Source organism: Lolium rigidum, chromosome 3 (genome assembly GCF_022539505.1).
Source record: "Lolium rigidum isolate FL_2022 chromosome 3, APGP_CSIRO_Lrig_0.1, whole genome shotgun sequence".
Taxonomy (NCBI): domain Eukaryota; kingdom Viridiplantae; phylum Streptophyta; class Magnoliopsida; order Poales; family Poaceae; genus Lolium; species Lolium rigidum.
The window spans coordinates 238574281-238592785 of record NC_061510.1 but is presented as its reverse complement, the minus strand read 5'-3'; positions in this window follow the sequence as shown (position 1 = coordinate 238592785).

The following is an 18505-nucleotide window of genomic DNA, read 5'->3' as shown; positions in this document are numbered from 1 at the left end:
TAAGATTGCAGCAACAATAACTTCACAAACTTTATAGATAGACTGATCATAATGTAACAATTCATCGGATCCCAACAAACACAACACCGATTACATCGGATGGATCTCACTCATGTAAGGCAGCTCATGAGATCATTGTATTGAAGTACATGGGAGAGAGAGTACCAACTAGCTACCGCTAGAACCCGTAGTCCATGGGGGAACTACTCACGGAGCATGATGGAGGCGGTGGCGTCGATGGAGAAGGCTCCGGGGTCGATCCCCGTCCCGGCGAGGTGCTGAAACGGAACTTCTGACCCCCGAAACTAGGTTTCGCGATGGCGGCGGCGCTCCGGGAGTCTTTCTGGAGTATGATAGATATATCTCGGGTTTTCGCGTCGTGGGGGAATAAATAGGCAAAGGGGCGATGTCGGTGGAGTCCCGAGGTGGGCTCCCCACACCTCGGCGCGCCTGAGGGCCTGGCCGCGCCGCCCTATGGGGAGGAGGCCGTGGGCCTCCCCCTGGCTTGCCCTTCTAGCTCCGTGTGTCCCTCGGAAAAATAGGAGGTTTGGCTTTTGTTTCGTCGAATTCCAAGAATATTGCCCGAACAACTTTTCTGGAACCAAAAACAGCAGAAAACAGGAACTGGCACAGTGGCATCTTGTTAATAGGTTAGTCCCAGAAAATGTATAATAATGATATATAATGCATATAAAACATGTGACAATGATACATAAAACAAGCATGAAACATCAGAAATTATAGATACGTTGAAGATGTATCAGCAAGCAAACACAAGCAATTACGGGAGCAAGAATCACAGAATTCAGACCGTTCGATCAAAAATCCATGATCATAACACCAACGTCTGATCTAAAACAGTTAAGGAAGTATATTATTGTAGGGTTCGTAGCATAGAAAACAAAAATTCTACCGCAAGAACGAATAAAACAAAGATCCAATCTATGGAAAAGCCAAGATCCAATCTATGAGATCCATGCAGCGAGATATATGAGAAACTAACCCTCGTAGATCCAAAGTATTAACGAGATCAGATCTCGTGGTTGATGTAGACGATCCTTCCAGTGCTGCAATCCGGCAGCACTTCCGTACTCGGTCACACGTACGGTGTCGATGACGTCCTTCCTCTCCCCGTTCCAGCAGACAGAGGAGGTGGTAGATCCCCTCGAAATCCCAGCAGCACGACGCCGTGGTGGTGGTGGAGGAGAAATTCCTGCAGGGCTTCGCCAAGCCTGCGTAGGAAGAAGGAGGAGGGAGAGAAGTGACGACTAGGGTTTGGGGAAGGGTGTCTCCGACCCCCTGCCTTCTCCCCACTTTATATAGGGGCTAGGGTCAGCCAAGGTGGGCCCCAACTCATCTAGGGCCTGCGACCAAGGGGGAGACTTGCCTCCTAAGTTTCCCCCCCTTAATTTTAGGAATTTGGCCTTATCCCTTTAGGTGGGGCGCATGGGCCATGGTGGGCTGCATCCCCAGCCCATGTGGGCGTGGTGCACCACCCATTTAGCCCATGTGGTCCCTCCGGGACAGGTGGGCCCCACCGTGGGACCCTAGAACCTTCTAGAAGATTCTCGGTATGATACTAGAAAAATCCCGAAATTTCCCGGAACCCCAAAATCAACTTCCCTTATATGAATCTTATTCTCCGGACTATTCTGAACCTCCTCGTGATGTATTGGATCCCATCCGAGACTCCGAACAACATTCGGTCTCCATCTCATATTCCATATCTACTTAAACAACATCAAATCTTACGTGTGTCACCCTACGGTTCGTTAACTATGCAGACATGATCGAGACACCTCTCCGAACAATAACCAATAGAGGGACCTGGAGATCCATAATGGCTCCCACATATTTAACGATGACTTCGTGATCGAAAGAACCATTAACATATGATACCGATTCCCTTTGTCGCGCGATACTTTAATCTTTTGACAAGTCGAGTGATGTCTACGCACACTCCTTTTCCTATAGACAGTGTTGGGCCTCCAAGAGCAGAGGTTTGTAGAACAGCAGCAAGTTTTCCCTTAAGTGGATCACCCAAGGTTTATCGAACTCAGGGAGGTAGAGGACAAAGATATCCCTCTCAAGCAACCCTGCAATTACGATACAAGAAGTCTCTTGTGTCCCCAACACACCTAATACACTTGTCAGATGTATAGGTGCACTAGTTCGGCGAAGAGATAGTGAAATACAAGTGGTATGAATGAATATGAGCAAGTAGTAACGGCGCCGTGAAAATGGCTTGCCGACGTGCGGTTGATGGTAGTAATATTGCAGGAAGTAAAGATGCGATAGAAACGAGAAATAAGCGATGATTGCGGTATTTGGAAACAAGGCCTAGGGATCATACTTTCACTAGTGGACACTCTCAACATTGCAATCATAAAGGAATATAAATAAGCACTTCACTATGCTATTCTGAATTACTCTCTGGCAAGATAACTGTTATCACCAGAATTTAACCGAGTCAGAGGTGGGCCGCAATCAAGATGGGCTTAAAGAAATATACATGGAGGATTACGTGAATCGGCCTGTTATACCAAGTTGGGTTTAATTGCCCTTGTATCCGTAAAATATTAGATCGCATCTTAGTTTAGAAAGTAGAATCTTACTCGTGCACGGTTTGGTGCACGCCCACATTAGAAAGTCCCCTGGACTATAAATATGTACCTAGGGTTTATGGAATAAACAACAACTCACGTTCAACCCAAAACAAACCAATCTCGACGCATCGCCAACTCCTTTGTCTCGAGGGTTTCTATCAGGTAAGCGACATGCTGCCTAGATCACATCTTGCGATCTAGGCAGCACAAGCCCCACGTTGTTCATGCGTTGCTCGTATCGAAGCGCTTTTGATGGCGAGCAACGTAGTTATCATAGATGTGTTAGGGTTAGCATTGTTCTTCGTTTAAGCATGCTTACGTAGTGCAACCCTTGCATATCTAGCCGCCCTCACACCTATCTCAGGTGTGGGGGCGGCACCCCGCTTGATCATTATTTAGTAGATCTGATCCGTTACGATTGCTCCTTGTTCTACAAGGATTAGTTTAATATATGCAATAGTTAGGCCTTACAAAGGGGGAGGATCCGGTGGCACGTAGGGTGGCGTTCGCAAGTCCTAAACCGGATGTTCCGAGGATCAACTTCATGTTGGTTTTTAGGCCTTGTTTAGGATCGGCTTACGAGCACCGTGCGTGGCCGCGAGGCCCAACCTGGAGTAGGATGATCCGATTATGCGGTGAAAACCCTAAATCGTCGTAGATCTCATTAGCTTTATCTTGATCAAGCAGGACCACCAAGTATTCGTGCACCCCGTACGAATCATGGGTGGATCGGCTCTTTGAGCCGATTCACGGGATAACCTGAGAGCCGATCGAGGCTCGTATTTAATGTTTACATGTATGCCCTGCAGGAAACTAAGCGAGGCATCCCCATCTCCTTCCTGACCAGGTATAGGTCAGGTGGCACGCCCTTGCACTTCGCATCGCCGCGTGTGACCAGAAGAGCATTGCGGGCCGTCGCTCGGAGGGGTCTCAGCCAGCCGCAGCTCTAGGCTCTTCCCGGCTCTACGGTGTTGACAAGGCCGCTGCCCGCCGGTGGGTTTTGGCGATCCAACACATTCCGGCACGCCGGTGGGACAAACGTCTACATCAACCACATCGCCATCTACATCCGAGATGGCGGACGGCACGCCGGTCACCTACGAGGAGCTGCTCGACGAGCTCAAGAAGCAATACAACGAGATCAAGGCCACCCTCGAAGCCGACCTCATCGGCTCTTTTCGGAGAACCCGTTCCCATGGCATCGGATGGAAGGGATTCTCACCGCAAGGTGCACTCGATGGGATAGACCTCTCTCGCCCCGTCGGAGGAACGCACCGGGGGCTCGCGGCAGGAGATCAACTACTTGGTGGCTCACTCGCTACATCGCCACTCCGAAAACTTGGTCAACGTGTTGGAGCGTGTCGCTCTGCGCGTAATCCAGGAGATCATGAGCCACCAGTACTCGCCGTCAGGACCAGCTCTCGGGACTCATCAAGGAGAGTTGCCATTCCAGTCCCGTCCACCGCTGCCATATGCGTTGGCAGCACCTGCTGAAGTGCCGACTACACCGGCATTCGTCGTCTACAAGATTGGTGGTGACCCTAGTGACTACCAGTTCTTGACTGAGGCGCCTAAGGAGATCCCTCAAGGATACGCGTGCACGTATGTGCCAGATTGTGGTAACCGGGCACTCACAAACCAGGCCACAACATCGGGGACTCCGGCGAAGACAGGAGGAACGTCGGCAACGAGCTTGAGAAGCAGACGTGGCTAACTAAGTACGCCACACCGACGAAACTCCCGAGCCCAGCTCCTGCAGTTGGCTCGCAGCTGGAAAAGCAAACATGGCTGGCTAAGTACGCCACCCCGGCGAATCTTCGAGTGCAACTCCTACAGCCCAGCACAGCGGATCAGATCGAGTACCATGCCGAGAGACCGGTTCGGCATGGTGCCGAAAAGAAGGACGATCGGCTATTCCAAGCCGTACCCCGACGATTACGAGATGATCCCGCTGCCACCTAAATATCGGCTCCCCGACTTCTCCAAATTCAGTGGATCGGATGGCTCCAGCTCCATCGAGCACGTCGGCCGATATTTGGCTCAACTAGGACCGGCTTCGGTGTCGGATCAGCTACGCGTGAGGCTCTTTTCACAGTCCCTCACGGGATCGGCTTTTGGATGGTACACCTCTTTGCCAGCAAACTCCATCCAGTCTTGGAAGCAATTGGAAGAACAGTTCCATATGCAATACTATTCAGAAACTTCCGAGTCTAGCATTGCCGATCTAGCACAACTACGTCAGAAGCGCGGAGAAACGGTGACAGAGTACATCCAGCGCTTCAGGAATGTTAGGAACCGATGTTATTCGGTTCGTATAACTGAAAAGGAAGCGATCGAGTTGGCGTAGCAGGCCTTGCAACACAGCTCAAGGACATGGCCTCCCAAGCAGATTATCCCTCGCCGGCGCACATGGTTCGGAAACTATCAGCATATGAACAGCGCCACCCGGACCTGTACCAAGACAAGTTCAAGCGTGCAGTAGTCATGGTCGATACAGAGGAAGATGAAGTGCCTGCGGGAGACCAAGAAGTAGCAGTGGCTGAGTGGACTTGGGGAGGAACCCCCGTATCCTGCAAATGGGTAAAGCCACCAGGGCCGCCCAGGGGATTTGATTTTGACGTGACCAAGACTGAACAAATCTCCGACCTCCTGCTCAAGGAGAAACAGTTGAAGATTCCTGAAGGTCTCAAGTTCCCCACGGCGAAAGAGCTAAACGGAAAGCCGTACTGCAAATTCCACAACTCGCTCTCCCATGCCACCAACGACTGCAGGGTGTGGTGTCAGCACATCCAAGCGGCGATAGAGAAGGGGCGTCTAATTTTCGACCAGTACGCCATGAAGGTCGACACCCAACCCTTCCCCGCCGTTAACATGGTGGAAGTCACCTACCCTGAGGGTTGCCAGCCAGGTCCCTCGTTCAGCATCAACATGGTAGGACCTGGGAACCACTCTGGCAAAGATGGGGATGAGGGCAGCTGCTCTCATAGCAAGGATACAGAGGAGGCCGCTCCACGCGATCGGCTCCGTCATGATGGCAAGCGCTACGTCACAGAGGGAGAGGTGAAGAATATAAGATATCAGCGACCCCTCTCTGATCACCTCCTCAACAAATATGTGAGTCAGTATGACCAACGCCGTCGGACCAACTATGATGATGAAGGAGATCGTCTGGCTAGAGAAGCCAGAAGACATCGTCGGCAGAATCGCGATGAGGAGGAGCACGAGCGCTGTGCCAAAGAAGAATCAAGGGAGCAAGACGACAACGCCAGGCACTGGGACTGTCCCTTCTTCAGACACTGCTGGGATTCAGGGATGCCCACAATCGGCAATTGCCCAGAATGCAACAAGAAGAAGAAGGAGGCAGCCAACGTGTCTGTGTTCGAGCGCCTAGGGCCTCTCCCGCCACAAAGCAAACGCGCTGAGTCACCTCGTTGGGCAGATCTTGAGGATTCGGAAGACGAGGGAGAAGTAGAAGAAGACAGTACCACCGGCCAAGGTGGTGCCCCGACGGACTCAGCCGTTCCCAAAAGCGCAGGGTTCAGCGATTGCGCGGCCTGGAGGAAGCCGAAAGGTTATACCTGCATACGCTAAGGAAGGCACGACCTGATCCGGCTGCAAAGGTTCAGCGAACCCTGGATGAAGCGGGTCGTCCACGGAAAATGGAGTGGCGCCCCAAACAAAGGAAAGCCGATGATGAAACATCGGCTGGCACAAACATGGTACTCGTCTTGCCGACGAGCTTAGTGCTCCACGACTCTACGGTGCACTCAAGGTGGACGACAGACAAGCGCATCAAGTCGGAGGTTGGGTTGGTTTTATCCAGCCCTAACCGAATAGCAAGATCAAACCAATGAGCAAATCGGGCAAGGCTGATCCTTGTGATCGGCCCCAAAAATTTATGAAGGGAACTTACAAAACCTTCAACGAGCAAGCAACGTGGAGGCCGATTCCAGCAATCGGCCAAAATTATCCTCACCCACCATTCTGCCTGGGTTCAACATGTTATCCAACAAAGCCGATACCATCAATTCTCTTGACAGAATCGGCTCGGTGGGGCACCCAGGTAGATAAAATACGAGGATATGCAACGGAAGCATCTCATCTTCTGGTGATGGGTATTGGAATATGGGGGCCGATGCACAGGTCGGCCGTAAAAAAAAATATATATATATGAAAATTCGAAAATTTTCGAGCACAGCCGATGCAGCAGGCATCGACTTAAGAACTGAGGAAGCTCGGGGGGCAGCTCACCTTGAAGGCTCTCTGCTTTGAGAAGCCGATTTGTGTTCGAATCGGCTGGCTCTGCATAAGAAACTCCCTCAGACATGATCAAGACCAGGTCCAGACAGCTAATTTGCGTGTCCTCGTCTCTGTTTTGCCTTGGCTGAGACTCGGGGGCAACAGGCCTGGTAGATGCTCTATTGAGGAACCGATTGAAGTACCATCGGCTGATCTTCGTTGCAACCTTCTTCACAAAACGATGAGCGCTCGCTAAGGAGTTGAAGAATAGAAGGATGAATGTCGAAGGACCGATGCGTTGCTATCGGCTCATTACACATTGGCAAAGGGGACGAATCGGCAAGGTCAGTAGAAGAGGGAATCGGCTCAATTAAACTCAGAAGAAATCGGCAAAATCAAATTGGGGAACAGTTCTTCATTGATAGGCGAGATTTCTTACATAAAGAGCTAATTGCTCTCAAAAGGAAATACTAGGGGATACATTGCCCCATCTACTACTACTGGCCCTATTCTAGAAGTCCTATCTACGGGCCATCACTGCCCTCGTCGTCGCCGTCGTCGCCGCTGTCGGCGCTGCTTCCGGCGGACTCGTCGTCGCTCCAGTGGCCGCCGACTGGGCCCTCGTTGTCCTCATCTTCTTCGTCAGCGTCATCGTCGCTGTCGAAATCGCTGAGGTTGCCCGGCCAGGGGCAGAACCGCTTGGCCGGCGGCTCATCGGAGGAGGTCTCATCCTCCTCCTCTTCCTGCTCCTCCTCCTTCTCGGAAGAGGTGAAGTCGCAGGAGAAGCTGTCATCGTCGCTCTCCTCCTCCGTTTCCCCAACGGCGAGGAAGCGGAGATCGCTCTCCCCGTCGGTCAGGGACTTGTCGTCCTCTGACCAGATGGAGAAGTCGTGGCTAGACTCCTCCCCGGCCGCAATGGCGCGGCGGGTGTTGGCCGCATGGACCGCCGCCGCGTTGTACTCCGGCGTCGGCTCACGGGACGTGGAGGATTGGCTGGCAAGATCCGATGGGGCAGAGGAGGAAGAAGACATGGTGGCTGGGAGGGCTTTTGGAGTGCTAATGCGAAGGAGATACAGAGGAGAACTGTTCAGAGCGGTTAAATCGAAGGAGGATATAGTGGAAATTCAATGCCACAGCAGTTTCCGAGGAAGTGATGCCTAAAAAAGAAAAAAAAACTGCCAGGTCACGCGGAGAAGTTGAGAAGGCAAGGCATCATCATGAGGGATACTGCGACGGTTCTGCCACGACATGACCCGGCGAAGGAAAGCAGAGTGATTTTGGAATTACCAATTCCAAAACCAGGGGGGCATGTGTTATCACCAGAATTTAACCGAGTCAGAGGTGGGCCGCAATCAAGATGGGCTTAAAGAAATATACATGGAGGATTACGTGAATCGGCCTGTTATACCAAGTTGGGTTTAATTGCCCTTGTATCTGTAAAATATTAGATCGCATCTTAGTTTAGAAAGTAGAATCTTACTCGTGCACGGTTTGGTGCACGCCCACATTAGAAAGTCCCCTGGACTATAAATATGTACCTAGGGTTTATGGAATAAACAACAACTCACGTTCAACCCAAAACAAACCAATCTCGGCGCATCGCCAACTCCTTCGTCTCGAGGGTTTCTATCGGGTAAGCGACATGCTGCCTAGATCGCATCTTGCGATCTAGGCAGCACAAGCCCCACGTTGTTCATGCGTTGCTCGTATCGAAGCGCTTTTGATGGCGAGCAACGTAGTTATCATAGATGTGTTAGGGTTAGCATTGTTCTTCGTTTAAGCATGCTTACGTAGTGCAACCCTTGCATATCTAGCCGCCCTCACACCTATCTCGGGTGTGGGGGCGGCACCCGCTTGATCATTATTTAGTAGATCTGATCCGTTACGATTGCTCCTTGTTCTACAAGGATTAGTTTAATATCTGCAATAGTTAGGCCTTACAAATGGGGGGAGGATCCGAGTGGCACGTAGGGTGGCGTTCGCAAGTCCTAAACGGGATGTTCCGAGGATCAACTTCATGTTGGTTTTTAGGCCTTGTTTAGGATCGGCTTACGAGCACCGTGCGTGGCCGCGAGGCCCAACTCGGAGTAGGATGATCCGATTATGCGGTGAAAACCCTAAATCGTCGTAGATCTCATTAGCTTTATCTTGATCAAGCAGGACCATCAAGTATTCGTGCACCCCGTACGAATCATGGGTGGATCGGCTCTTTGAGCCGATTCACGGGATAACTCGAGAGCCGATCGAGGCTCGTATTTAATGTTTACATGTATGCCCCTGCAGGAAACTAAGCGAGGCATCCCCATCACCTTCCCGACCGGGTATAGGTCAGGTGGCACGCCCTTGCACTTCGCATCGCCGCGTGTGACCGAGAAGAGCATTGCGGGCCGTCGCTCGGAGGGGTCTCAGCCAGCCGCAGCTCTAGGCTCTTCCCGGCTCTACGGTGTTGACAAGGCCGCTGCCCGCCGGTGGGTTTTGGCAGTCAACAGCAACATACTTACGGTTACATATTGTTATCTCATACACGCGGGGATATGCCATTACCTCTTTCTTTTTATTTCCCTTCTTCTCCTTCTTCTTCGTTCCCTTCTTCTTATTCTTTTCCTTCTCCTCGTTCCCTTCTTTAGGAAGGAGAGACTTGATGGGAGGCTTCTCCACATAACCTGATTTATTTCCAGAAACAATAGAAGAAACTTGGGAGGATTCCTCATTTTCATTAATAAGTTCAAAACACACAGCGGTCCTATCATATTTTGGCAAAGTGTCATCTTCTAAAATATTTTGTATGTAAGTATTTGTATGGCAATTATCAATGCAATAAGAAAGACACCCATGCAGGACATCATCAATATCAAGATCACTCATATGTAACAAAGAGATTTTTCTTGATAACTCTTCACACCACAAAAATAAAGTAAGTTCGTCGTGCTGATTAGGAGTAATTTCATCATCACAATACAAATTTGCAGCACTCATGGGGTTCGAATTATCATTGAAGGAGCATTGAAAATTAAAATGACCCGCTCTATGGCAAAGTTCACAAATAAAAGGATAGAGGGCACAAACTTTTTTACCAAGATCGTCTAGAGCCCTAGACCACTTTCTAGTTTTTTCATTCGTATGATGGATACAATATTCTTCTTCAACTTGATTAATTCCACAAGGTCTATGCATTCCACAAAAATTAACATGCTTATAAGAAATAGTATTTTCAGAAGTTTGGGCATGTTTATTGCAATCATTAATAACTGTTTCATCCTTCATGCAAGTGTCTTTAAAAGGTTCATGATACTTATCAAAAATCTTCATAGGCAATTCAAAATGAGAGGCAAAAGCTTTATAAAGATTTGCAACAACTTGAGATTCAAGACCATAAGTAGCACTCATATTTCGAATTTTATCAGTATCCATAAAAGTTTCAATGCATTCATAATCATAATTTATACCTGACTCTTTACCTTTGTTGTTCTCCCATCCTTCAGTATTCTCCTGAATCCGATCAAACAGGTCCCTTTTAAACTCTTCTTCATTGTGCTTAAATGATCCAGAACAAGTAGTATCCAGCAAGGTTTTATCTTGAAAAGAAAGTCTTGCATAGAAATTATCAATGATGATATTACCAGGAAGCTCATGAATGGGGCATTTGAGCATTAAAGACTTCAGTCTCCCCCATGCTTGGGCAATACTCTCTCCATCATGAGGCCAGAAATTATATATGCGGTTCCGGTCTATGTGAATTTCACTTGGAGGATAGAATTTAGAGTAAAATAGAGGCACAATATCATTCCAATCAAGAGAATCCCCATTCTTCAGCAATTTATACCAATGCGCCGCTTTACCAGACAGCGATATAGAGAATAGTTTCTTCCTAACTTCATCCATAGAGATACCTGCACACTTGAATAACCCGCATAATTCATGCAAAAACATTAAATGATCTCCATGATGGACAGTTCCATCCCCTTCATAGCGGTTATCCATAACACGTTTAATAATTTTCATGGTTATCTTGAAAGGAATACTTTCAGTAGGTGGATTTAGAATATTACAAGCATCATTAGAGCTATCGCATATGGGAGATAAAGTATTATCAGAACAAATTTTCTCCCCTAAAGATGGGAAGCTAAAAAGATCATAAAAACTAGCTTCCCCAAGCTTAGACTTCACCATAGCATTAGCAGTAATTGTGTTCATACTAATAACATTGCTACTAGCATGCAAATAAGGTTCCATAGGTTTTTCAATTTTCGCATCACATAATTCATGTCTTATTTCAGGAAATAGATTAAAAAGCTCACTGTTGTTTTCCATTATGCCTAACTAGTGAAAAATAAAAACAAGAAACAAAAAGATGCAATTGCAGGATCTAAAGGAAATAGCTTCGAGCACTCACACATCGGCAATAATGCTAGGAAATAGCTTAGTAGTCGGAGGATGTGAATACCTTTTACCTTACCTCCACGGCAACGGCGCCGTGAAAATAGCTTGATGTCTACGCACGCTTCTATTCCTGTAGACAGTGTTGGGCCTCCAAGAGCAGAGGTTTGTAGAACAACATCAAGTTTCCCTTAAGTGAATCACCCAAGGTTTATCGAACTCAGGGAGGTAGAGGTCAAAGATATCCCTCTCAAGCAACCCTGCAATCACGTTACAAGAAGTCTCTTGTGTCCCCAACACACCTAATACACTTGTCAGATGTCTAGGTGCACTAGTTTGGCGAAGAGATAGTGAAATACAAGTAATATGGATAAATATGAGTGGTAATAGCAATCTGAAGTAAAGATGGCAGCAAGCAAACATGTAACAGAACTTGTTGGAAACGGAGTTTCAATGCTTAGAAACAAGGCCTAGGGATCATACTTTAACTAGTGGACACTCTCAACATTGCAATCATAATTGAATATAAATATAAGCACTTCATCATACTACTCTCTTATTAGATAGAGAACGCAAATTCATTGGGCAAGTTTGCAAAAGCACACCTCAAAGGTGTATTCCCAAGTACTAATAAACACCCCACACCGTCACCGTGAGCATTCATAGGAGGTACTAACACACCACAATTCATAAGGGAGTTACACACGACGCACACACTATCACCATTACACCGAGGTCACAGTAACCCCAAATTTCACATAATTAAACACTTGAATAGCATATGACATCTAGATTACAAAGCTCATCATATGGATCTCAATCATGTAAGGCAGCTCATGAGATAATTGTATTGAAGTACATGGGAGAGAGAGATGAACCACATAGCTACCGGTAGAGCCCTCAGCCTCGGGGGAGAACTACTCCCTCCTCATCATGGGAGACAGCGATTGCGATGAAGATGGCGGTGGTGTCGATGGAGATGACTCCGGGGGCAATTCCCCGTCCCGGCAGGGTGCCGGAACGGAGACTTACGTCCCCGAAACGGAGTTTCGCGATGGCGGCGGCGTCCCTGGAGTCTTTCTGGAGTTTCGTCACTCGGTATCGAAGTTTTAGGTCACCAGGGCTTATATGGGCGAAGAGGCGGCGCAAGAGGGGCACCAGGGCGCCCTCCCCACCTGGTGGCGCGGCCAGCCCAGGTGTGGTGTGGGGCCTCCCTGGCCCGCCTCCGACTCTCCTTCGGTGATCTGGAACCTTCCGGGAAAAATAAGATATTTGGTCTTTGTTTCGTCGAATTCCCAGAATATTGTCCGAACAGCCTTTCTGGAACCAAAAACAGCAGAAAACAGGAACTGGCACTGTAATATCCCAGGTTTAGAGACGATCGAGGGGTAGATTTTAGAAAGGGATGTGCATTGCATAGTAAATTCTGGGGAAATTTCGCGCTTTTAAACAAAAATGCATCGAAGGGGGACAAGTTTCTCTCTCGACACCTTACAGGGTTAGGGTTTCGAGAGTGTGACAAACTTGCTTCTCACTTCACTAGTTTAGGGTTTTGAGAAGAGAGGGGAGAGTTCACATGATTGAATTCTAAATGTTATGACATGGTTGAATTCAAACCAAGGTTGAATTTGAATTTCAAATTCAAACATTAAATAATTACTTAAATAATTCAATTGAGGAAATTCATTAAGTAAATGATCAATAAATAAGATGAACAATTATATTAAAGTAAAGCTCATTAGAGAAAACTTTGAGCTTTATTGATCATCACACACATTACAATGTCATTACCATATTCATAAGTGAAATAAAAGAATAATACAACACATTACATAAATGGGCAGAATAGAAGAAAGGAAAATAAAGAAAAATTACAATTTAATGAGCCTAGACTAAATTCTACAAGATCATCTTCATTTGATATTGTATATGATGAACTCCAAGTCCATTTTGATCCATTCTTGATCCCTGCACATAAACACAACAAAAGAGAAGTTATGCCAAGTGGTAAGACCACTTGGCAGGTTAGAATAATAATGAAATTGAGCAGATATGGATCAGCTCTGCCGAGCTGATCATCTCACAGCCAAGACACAAGCCAGGTACCATGAATTTGCACACACACACAGCTTGGCTGCTCACACAGCAGTGTGCATGCAGCACACCACACACACACTGCTGGTGAGTCACCAGCAGCTTGCTAGGCTGTGTTGTCGACCAGAGAAGGAGAGGGAGATCATATAAAAGCTTCTCCAACAGTGAACCCTAGTCATTTGTTCATCCATCGACAGCAGCAGTGGTAAGTTACCAAGAACACCAAGAACAGCTTGAACAAGGGGAACAGCCAGTGCTGTTCCATTTGCTCAATCTCACCATTGAATCAAAACAAGATCACCAGGAGGAGCAGGGCAAGTAAATCAATCACAAGAGCAACCCAGAAGCAATCCTCTACACCAACAAACAATCTAGGAGCTGGAGTGAGGTATACCACACAAAAGCCCGAGCAAGATCATATCTTGCTCATAATTAAGCATACAATGCATCACCGAAGCACTGAAGGGTAGAATACCCCGTGTGTATCATCATCCGGCTACCGGGCCATTTGGTGCAAGCATAGATGGGTAAGACCACTAGGTAAACATCCTATGGGAACAACAGTTATGCAAATCCATGCATAACTAGAGGAATCCAGCCAAGAATGAAACCATAGCTAGCCTAAACCACTCACTAAGCACCTACAGACTAGCTAAGCCATCAGATTATAGACAATTACCTGTCTATAGATTTTGTCAACACCAAAAGGTCACTGGAAGTCCAAGACTGGATAAAGCCAGTGAACAATTATTCAATTCCAGTCAGCCAACACAAGCCATAGCAAATCACAGATAGGGGAGCAACCAGGACAGCAACACAGGTGCTGCCAGGGCCACCTCAACCCTAAGCCAGCACAAGAACCTATACCTCATTATCCATTTGGATTCAGTAAAGGGCTAGGGTACACAACTGAGAGTTGGCATCCATCTAGCCCTAACACAATTAATTAGATGATCACAACTGCAGAGCAGCTCACATCACTTATCCACTTCAGAAAAATTCAGGCAACACAGATAAGTGAACAAAGCAAATAAATCAAAGCACCAGGGCTTTGCAGTGATCCAATGGATCAGTGCAGGCAACAGCAGTTGCTTAAGCCAACAATAATACACACCAGGTTAAGCCTGTGTGATACACACACAGCACAGAGTGAGCAACAGTGAGCCACAGACACAAAGGAGCAGCTTTTACAAGCAACTGGTGATCATATGATCACCAGAAGCTTGCTAGAGCATGCTAGAACTCATTCCAAGTAATTAACACATGAACAGATAATTAAATAACTGAACAATTGCATCCCAGATAAGGGCATCAGGCTTTATAATTGTATCCAGAAGCACATCAAAGGCTTGATGAACCAAAGGATCACAATATACAAGAAAAGCACATGTAAATCCATCACTAAATCACACTGCTAAGCCAACAGTACAGCTCAATGGAGCATAATAATGAATCTGAACTAAAGGAACTAGCTCAGAGGCACTGGCACTTGTTAATATGCAAGGTGTACACTTGGTAATCAAGCCAGGGCAGTCAAATTGAATACACTTGAGAGCCTAACAAGAGCAGTAACAAGAACAGCAGCACAGGGAGAGATTCAAGTAAGAAATGCATAGCAGTAGCAGCACGATAGCACAGCCACACAGCACAGCAGCATGAGCACAAGCTAGCAAGCCACAGCAGCAGCGCATCGGCACGGCAAGCATCTCCACAAGGAGGATGAGGCCTATGGCCAAGCCAGATGTAGGAGAGAAGAGAGTAGCGCAGAGAGGGAGAGAAGGAGACGAAGGAGTACTCACTGGTGGTGCGTGATGAAGGGCGCGGCCATGGCGGCCACGGCGGCACACGCCGGGGGCACGACAGCGCCAGGCCAAGCCAAGCCACAGCAGCGCCGCAGCTACCAGCAACCACGGCGTGGCACACGGCCGCACCACGGCGCCAGGGACGCCGGCGAACGGCGGATCTTCGCGGATCCGTGCGGCAGAGGCGCAGATGCGTTGGGGAAGAGTCGAGGTGGACGCAAGCGTCAAAACGACGCGGACCACCAGGACCGCCGTCGAGAGGCGCGTCGATTGCGCCCCATGGCGTAGGCCATGGCGGCCAGAGTCCGCCGGAATCGACCGGCGACGGCGCGGGCGACGAAGGTCGCCAGTGAGAGCGGAGGGGATTAGGGTTAGGACGAGCGGCGCGTGGTGAGGGAGTGAGCGACCGACCGCTCGGGTCGGTTGGACCCGAGCTGGTCTAGCCAAACCACCGGGCTCCACCGACGAGTGGGCCCAGGGGCAAATACGATCATTTCCAAATTCCATTAAAAACCAGGAATTTGAAAATTCATTAGAAATATGATAAAAGCTCTAAAAAAATAATTAAAAATATGGAAATAGATCAGCATAAAATTCTCTATCCAAATAAAATATCAAAGATAATTTTTGAAGACAATTAAGAATGAGTCTTAATTTGAGGATTTAAATAATCACTTAAATCACACATATATTTTTTAAATAATAAAAATAAGTCCATTAATGCCTTTGGATTTTAAAACACCTTGACAACATTTCAAGGTAGGATTTACCCTAAATCAAGTATCCCTAAGATGTTCTTAGTATATAACCTCTCATAAAATAACAACGACATCGGAAGGGGGAAAACAAACCCTAAAAATGGAATCATGCATAATTGCTTCTTTAACCATTGCCCTTATCGGACAATGATGCTATTTTTCAGAACAAGAGGACAAGGGTCAGTCCATACCTTCCAACTGCAGAACTTTGCAGTGTTCAGGCAAGTTCATCACTTGCTCATGTCATTTGAGTATTTTTATCAAATTACTTGCAAAGTATTATGGTTATCACTATTGCACAAAAATCAAAACCACTACTTTCATAACTATGAATATGACTATGTGGTGGGCAATGGAACCATGGATTGTGTTGATATGGTGGAGGTTCCATTGCACGGGCTTGTATCCATCTAGGATTAAACAACAAATGTCGCCAGTGATTCTTGTGCCGTAATATCCGTGTTAACCATAAGATCCGGAGTGGGACGGAGTAGTCAAAAGTGTTTCCACCTCTCGTTCATCAACGGATGCGCTTTACCGTAGACACTTGTATCTGTCAGGGCAAGCTGTAGGCTGGGGAAGCCTTAAGTCCCCACGGCATAGTCCGTAGACACTTGTCGCTCGAAGTGCAAGCGGTGGGCTGGGGAAGCCTAAAGTCCCCACGGTATTGCGGTCTATGATGGGTTGCAGCTACCGGCGAAGGAGTTTGGTTAACGAGTCCCAAACCGTTGTCGTGGTCGGGGTCCATCCTTAAGTGGTATAAGAGGACCGACGAGGACCCGTGGTCGGGGTATGCAACAAAGGGTGGGTGTTCGAGGTAGCGGAGGAACATGATTGGCTAGACCTTATACCGGGCCTCACACCGAAGGAAGTGTGGACGGGAAAGCTGCCCGGTTGGCACCAAGGTTAAGATCTCTTATGGGTAAAGCAACACACCTCTGCAGAGCGTAAGAATTGTGACCTGTCACTCCCTGTTCCGGGATTGAGGAACTGCGAACGCGGCCGGAAAGGAGCTCCATGAAGTTCTAGTAAACCGGTGAAGGCTGACGGACATAGCTCTTTGAAATAAAAGCAATCTATTGAAGAAATGTTTATCAAAACTTGCATTGGTATTAGACTTTCCGGTCTAATATCGTAGCTAGTGCATTAAACACCTCTTATCTATAATGAACTTGTTGAGTACGCTCGTACTCATACCACTCTTAAACCCCATGCTTAGATTGTCTCGAACCATCCGGAGGAGGACAACGACAACCATGATGGAGCCGAGATCATCGGCTACGAGGAACCAGACCTCTCAGGAGGAGTGGAAGGCGTAGACTACATCATAGTCTATGGATCCGGAGAGGCTTCCGGAGGAGAACAAGCCTAAGGATATCAGGAGGAGTAGTAGTAGCCGAGCAGCGCGAACTCTTACTATTTAGCTGCTCGTTTAAATAAATGTTTAGTTTAATGAGACAACGGTATTGTAAGTTAAGTTGGGTTCGCCTCGAACCCAGGAGTTATCCTCTCAGAACCCAAGAGGAGCTCCGAGACGACTTGTGTATGATGATTGTAATAATATGTGAATGAGTTATGGACCCTGCTATGTTCCGTTGTACTACTCGAGGGATGTAATATTTGCGGAATGGTACTTCGCGAATGTTATATCAACGACCGGCATACTACAACATGCAAGTGGTATGCGTGGTCACCACAGCTTGGTATCAGAGCAAAAGCTTTGACCTTAGGTTGGAACCTAGTAAATGGGACTAAACGTTAGGAGTCAAATAGGATTAGTAAAGAATTCTCTAAAAATATGGTGTATATTCAATTGAGAATACAACAATCATATCTTTTAGTGCGATAATTCTTTATTATCTCTATTATGATGCATTATTACTAATCTCATAATCTTTCTAATTCTACAGCCAACATGGCAAGTTCACGACCGGGAAGAAACGTGAAAGTTATGGATTCAACACTGAACGAGTACCAGGGAGGACTTGCTGATATCTTACGAGCCATGTTACTAGAATTTGGGTGCGATCCCCGGATTCCAAGTAAAGAAGTACATGTTTTATGATGGTCCGGTGTTGGCCAAGTGCGAGTAGGACTGCGACTTCCCGAATCTTTGGGAATGAGCGTAGTCATGCCACTCGGGGAAGCGAGGACAACCAATACAGCCTACCATATAGCTGTTATGAGAGCCATAACCGACATTCGGGAGCATAAGACGAAAGCGCTTATGGGTTCCGAATTCACCCACATTCCTCATATGGAGGAAGATAATGATCCCATGCTGAACCATTTCAAATATGCCAAAAGTAAACCAGCTGAAGCAGCCAAATATATGGATAACAGCCGTAACTTCATATCATTACTCTTTCAGTTGAATCATCATCTGATAGGAGCTATTGATACGATGCTTGAGGAGTTCACTGAACCCAAGGAGGAGAGTAGGGGCAAAGAACCTATGGAGAATGTAGTACACACACCAGTTTATTCAGCTGGTGACTACATCAGCTTTGATCCACTTGCACGTGAACCTACACCTGCTACACCTGGGAACTATCTGGGTAGTTCCTATGGGGGATACGAAGGCGGCGAGGAATCCGGAAACAATCAGCGTTCCGAGACTCCAATTGAG